The sequence below is a fragment of the Rhipicephalus sanguineus genome, chromosome 3, assembly GCF_013339695.2.
Source record: "Rhipicephalus sanguineus isolate Rsan-2018 chromosome 3, BIME_Rsan_1.4, whole genome shotgun sequence".
Lineage (NCBI taxonomy): Eukaryota > Metazoa > Arthropoda > Arachnida > Ixodida > Ixodidae > Rhipicephalus > Rhipicephalus sanguineus.
Window position 1 is genome coordinate 29,425,647 of NC_051178.1, and position 5,760 is coordinate 29,431,406.

The 5,760-nt window shown below is 45.0% G+C and overlaps 1 long non-coding RNA gene across 2 annotated transcripts; it reads left to right on the forward strand.

The window, feature by feature from the left end:
* The first annotated feature begins 2,455 nt into the window (after positions 1 to 2,455).
* On the forward strand, positions 2,456 to 3,875 carry LOC119384865 (uncharacterized). 2 transcript variants are annotated; one of them, XR_007415327.1, is made up of 5 exons: positions 2,456 to 2,596; positions 2,833 to 2,924; positions 3,083 to 3,209; positions 3,292 to 3,623; positions 3,702 to 3,875. It is a non-coding gene; the product is annotated as an uncharacterized LOC119384865 (long non-coding RNA). The 2 variants fall into 2 exon arrangements; XR_007415326.1 differs by having other exon boundaries at positions 3,083 to 3,623.
* Positions 3,876 to 5,760: the final 1,885 nt, after the last annotated feature.

Genomic DNA, 5,760 nt, shown 5'->3' on the forward strand with positions numbered 1-5,760 from the left:
TAAAGCTTTTAGTTTCATATACACTCACCCAAGCAAAATAATCAACAGTAGATCTTATGTATATGCGTAATTGAGTACCATTAAAGGGGGATGCATATAGAAAATCTGCAACATATGACAAATTTTCCAAACAAGAGGTTTCTCAGAAATTGATACAGTCACTTTAGCTAAGCAAGAGGCCATAGGGCCACGATAGAATTTGAAAACCTGTAGTCCTTTCCACAGCACATGCTAGACACAATGTTGCGCTCACTTAAGCTGCCCCCCGTCATGGCCAGCAGCCGATTACAAAACGGGCAGTAAAAGTAGAACTTCATGTCTTCTGGTGAGGTTGCACAGAACTTTCGGAAAAGGTACTTGCTGTCTGGAAGCACACTTGAGCCTAAAATATTATTACACAATCTCAGGAGACCTCCTACAGCGGTCCATGACAGACCATGCTTTATGGCGAAGTCCATAACAAGTACAAGTGCATCCCCAACAGACAAGGAGTTTGTGTTGCCAAGCGGGCGCGCAAACTCCAATCGGAAGAAGTCCGAGTTTGGGAGTCCATCACACGGCTGCGTCGCATTAGAGAGATTATCTTCGGCGAACTCATCGTCAGTAGTGTAGCAGTCACTAGCCGACTCATCTCCCACAAATGAACTCACGTAGTTTTGTCGTCCAATATCCTCGGCTGACTCACCAGCTTCATTATCGTCCGAGGATTCAGAAGCGCTTGAGACCGTACGTTCTCCCGAAAAAACGTCCGTAGAAGGCTGTGCAGGAGCATTCTTCCTTACTTTGTGTTGCGTCGATTTTGGCAAGCGGTCATTCCACGCTTCAGGCTCCAGATATCGCTTGCGGGTTTTTTGACTCGTGTTCATCACGCCTACCACAGATTGTCTATTTTTGCTGATGAGCACGCTGCAGCGGTCTAAAGACGTCCAAGTCAACAATGAATAATAAAAAAGTCAACGGTAATCGAACATCAATAGCCATGTACGCACGCGTGCGCGTGCAAAGATGGTGGCAAAGATTACCGACATTGCTTGACACGGCTTGGCCTTGGCTTGACCGTAGATGCACAGAACACTTATGTAGATACGTGGACTATTTTTTTAGTGCTAGACAAATTATTATTAGGCCCCTGCAAGTAGTACTTTATATTATATATTCTGTTCATTTCATTAAATCAATAGCAATTTATATTTTGATGTTATGACTTGTTTTAACAGTAATCTCTAGCCAAGCCAAAGACGAAGCGCCACGTTTGTCGGACGTCGGACACTTTTGTCTCGTGGTGCACGGCGTGTGAGCGTCAGGATGTTCGCGTTAGTGCGATTCTTGAACAGTTTTGATAAGAAAGAGTATATAATACCTGCCAATATCATTAAGGAGTTTTACCCAGAAAGCAAGGAGGACTTCATTAAAAGTAAAGTCTACAGGACGGAGTGGGTTGATCATGAAGACCCGGAAAACACAGGATCGTACACGTGTAGAATTCTGCTGCTGGCAGGTAAGTAAATGAAGCTAGAAATTTATTGCGATTCGACACATGCTATATATATAGGTAGCGTCATTGCATGCCAAACGCATCACCCATCATATCGGGCTCTGGCCACAACCTGTGCCCGCGCTGACGCGATAGCGCGTGGGCGATCGAGAGGCTGGCATATGATTCCACGTGCGTATACAGTCATGTGATCTACAACTAATGCTATTCGTTATTGGTATATGCTTGTAGGATTAATATAGGAGTCATCATCTAAATTATGCTGCTTGCTGAACAGTGCTGGCCGCGTTGAATTAACCAGCATTACTCTTGTTGGGAAAAATTCGGACATTTTTATTGTATCGCAGGGTATGTCCTTTCAGTAATGTCGATATATTATGGCTTGTTGCCTTTTTTATCTTAAATTTAATACCTATGCTGAATTGCGTTGCGCTTTTCACTGGCGCAAAACTGCTAAACACACACACACAGTGTTTATACGTATAGCAGCTTTTCCAGACTAATATTGGCGCATTTTGACTTCATACGTGTGCCTAACAGACTCGGGACAAGAGCGACATAAACAAAGGGGCAGCAAGCGCCTTCCACGGCCTCTGATACACCAGTCAGATATTGACCAAGAGGAAGAGCTCATTGACCTGCAGCTGTCAACAGTAAACACCAAGCAGACTGCAAAACAGGTATTACCCTAATTGCGCTAAAATTTTGCCACGTTTCTGTCGAAAATTGCTTATTGGTCTTCATTTCTTTTTGCAGGCACACAAAAAAATGAAACAGGATCAGGCAGCATCAAGAAGTGCTGTTTATGAGGAAATTTTGAGCAAGCATGCCTCTCGTGCCCTTGAAAAAAATAAAGCCGCCCGAGCTTTGCAAGTAGGCATTAAAATGTACACTTCTCAGTTTTATTCAGCACTTTTCAACTCCTTACTCTCTTTTCTTGTGCACAGACACCCTCAAACAAAGAACGCAAACACAAGCAAATGAGGAAAGAGACTTGACAGGAACCTTATGAGAGTGTGCTGAAAGAGCGCAATGAACTGCGACAAGCGGTTGCCAAAATCAATGAAAGAATTGATCGAATAGACGTGAAGCTTTCAATGAGTAAGTATACTGCCATTTCTTATATTGCTATATCTTTGTTGTCAAAGGCTGCTTTGGTAGAACCTCTAAAAAACTGTCAATGGTCTGGACAGCGTGCACTATACCATTTCTAATGCTTGCGGCTGTTCGTGCTTTATTTGACACCGATAGCACAACATCTTATTCTATGTGCTCTTTAGATTTATTTATAGTGTTACCGGCATATATTTCTTAAGTGTTCTTTTCTATACCTGCAGTTGTAGAAATGCTACAGGCGAGAAGTGCCCCTCAGCCTCAAAAGGCACAAAAAGTGCCCCGCTTCTCGAGCAAGCACAACAGTCCCCTACAGGTAAAGTCTGCACAACTGCATGACATTAATGTTTCTAAACTTTTTTTGCTGGTCAAAAAGCTGAACCCTCAGCTTTTTGACTAGATATTGAGAATTAGAGTTGTATCTTGATAACAGCCACTGTAAATTGTTTGTACACTTCTCTACTGTGGGTGCAGATCTGTGGGAGGATGGCCAAGACCTTAATGGTTTGGATTACGAAGTTGAACCGTCACACACAGCCCCCACCACCAGCAGCACACATGGACACTACATCCAAGCCTGCTGCAGACGCACTCCCCACAGGTAGAAGCCCAAACGCTTTAAATGCCATTATGTTGCTATTATTTTGCTGTGAACATCAACTTCACTCCTTATTTCTCATCAGCTGCAGACCCAAAAGCCCACACTCCTTTTACTGACGTTGGTGATGGCAAGGTAAGTGCACGACTGTGTTCCCTTCATTTCTTTTTTAAAGATTTTGTTTTCATTTACAGTATCACGTGAAAGATGGCCTCATGATTGGAAGCAAGCAGGCAGAAAAAATCCTGGGCCATAAAAAACCTTCACTCGTTGTAAAGGATATGGCCCAAGCCATATGGGGTCGCGAAGGATTGGCGGAGCGAAGTTATGGAGGCAAATTAGCCCCCAAGGACTACAAGAACCCCAACGCAGTCGTGCGGAAGCAACTGAGTCCACACAAGGTTGCTTTGATTATTGGTAAGATTGTGGTCAATTTAATTGTGCTGTACATAATTATGTATCCCACGGCTGTTTTAATTTCTGCCTCCTTTGCAGACACCGTGACACATTGGGGGTCGAGGAGCGGAGTCCCAGTTAAGGAAACGCTGGACAATTTGTCTACCATTTTGTCTAAAAAAATTCAAGACGTCAGGAGGACAAAGAGAAAGGAAGATTGAATGCTTCAAAAATCTTTTCTTTTGACTTCACATTATTTCCTTTTTTTTTAAGTGCCATTCACTTATCAATAATTATTGTAAAACAAGTTTTTGTTTCTAATATTCATTGAAGTGCACCAGTGGTTCCTAAGACCACTTGGCAAGAGGATACGTTAGGCAGGCGGTCCCACTTGCGAAGTGAGACCACTTGGCAAGTGGAACCACTTGAAGTGGATTATTGAACCTGGATTTGAAGTGAACCACTAGGCAAGTGGTTCCACTTTGCAAGTGGGACCACTTGCCAAGTGGGACCACTTCAAATCCAGGTTCAATAATCCACTTCAAGTGGTTCCACTTGGAGAAAATTTTCGCCTGGGGTGTGTGCAATTGTACACATCGATTTCGGAGGCGCATCACGCACTACGTGTTTCTTCAAATCGCTTGTAGCGCAGTGTGCACATTCACACAGGTTTTCTGAGTGGACAACTAGCGGTCATTGAACTTCAATGTGCTGCGTATCGTTGCAGAAGGATCACTCTGCTGAAGACACTATCATCTTCGACGATTGTTCCATGTGCAGTGTTTCAGGACCAACGTGAAAAGTATTTTTTTTCGTTGCTCTAAATGAACACAGTTGAACCCGCTTATAGCGAACTAAAAAGTGTCACGAAAAGTGATCGCTATATTAGTAGTTCGTTGTATATGGACTCTCCTTTAAAAATGTGCGCTTAGAGGCCAAGCCGTCTTTTTTTTTCTGTGCACTTTTATTAAAGTGCCCCCAACCCCTCCAGTGACAAGCTAAGCCTCTTCGCGTCGTGAAGCGACGCCGCTACGTGCTCACGAGTGAATTACCTGCCTTTGCAATGAACTGACAGTTTCACCGAAGCGCGGTACTGCCGTGTGGAGCCGATCATCCCAGGCTAGTTGCGTGCAGCGCGTCACCTACTCGGCTCGCGGAGTCACTGCCCGACCGCTTCCTCTCTGCCGTATGCACGGGTTTGTATGTTCTTCGTGCCTGCTTCACTCCAGACCGTGCACGGGTGCGGCGAGTAGCCTGTTTGTTCAACGCGGCGAAAACAAGCATTTTGCAAGCAACGCGCACTCTACGTCTCCGTGATGCTCTCGCGGCCCTGCCCAACGATGTGCAGCGCACTTGAGTTGTCACCTAGTCAAACACGCAGTATACGCTCGCTGTCAATGCAACGACGTTTCTCAGTGCCCGTGCTGCTCAACAACAGCGAGCTACTTTCGTTTCTACAAAGCGACGCGCACTTTATAAACCGATCTTGCACGACGCAGCGGTGGCGCACTTGCAAACGGCAGCATGGCGCGCTCGTACCGCCATCAATACGCACAGTGTACAGCGTACGACACGTGTGCAGCCGACCAGATATCTACAGATGACTGTGATATAAGGCTGTCTGCTAGAAGTCTTAACTCCACGTTCATCGACGGCCGCCACCTCGCCTTCGTTCTTTTCTGATGCTTATACTTTATGAGATGGAAAGTTATTGTGGTTATCACTTCTTGCATTTATGCCTTCTAGCATTCCAAGGCATAGTTTGGTGCATCGTAGGCGGTCGTAGCTGCAGAAAACGGCGTCAGAAAAGGAATTACCGTGCGAAAGCTGACCGCAAGGCTTCATGCTGCCTCCTTTTTTTTTCCTCACTGCCATTCTGCCACTGAAGAAAACGCTGAAAGTGAGCGACCTCGCTCGCAGCGTCCAAAATCTGCGTGCGGTGCTCGCCAATAAAGGATATCTTGGTGACAGGTAAACTGGAGTGGGGCACGCGCGAGCTTGCCTTTCTCATGCTTTAGAAGGGCTGTTTTAAGTTTTTTTTTTCGCTTCGTATGCGCCATATTTTTACCGCGAACGTGTCTAAAGTGTTCGCTGCAAAACTAGGAGGCTTTAAAAAATGTTTGCTATATGTGGACGCAGCTTCAATGGCTATAGCATT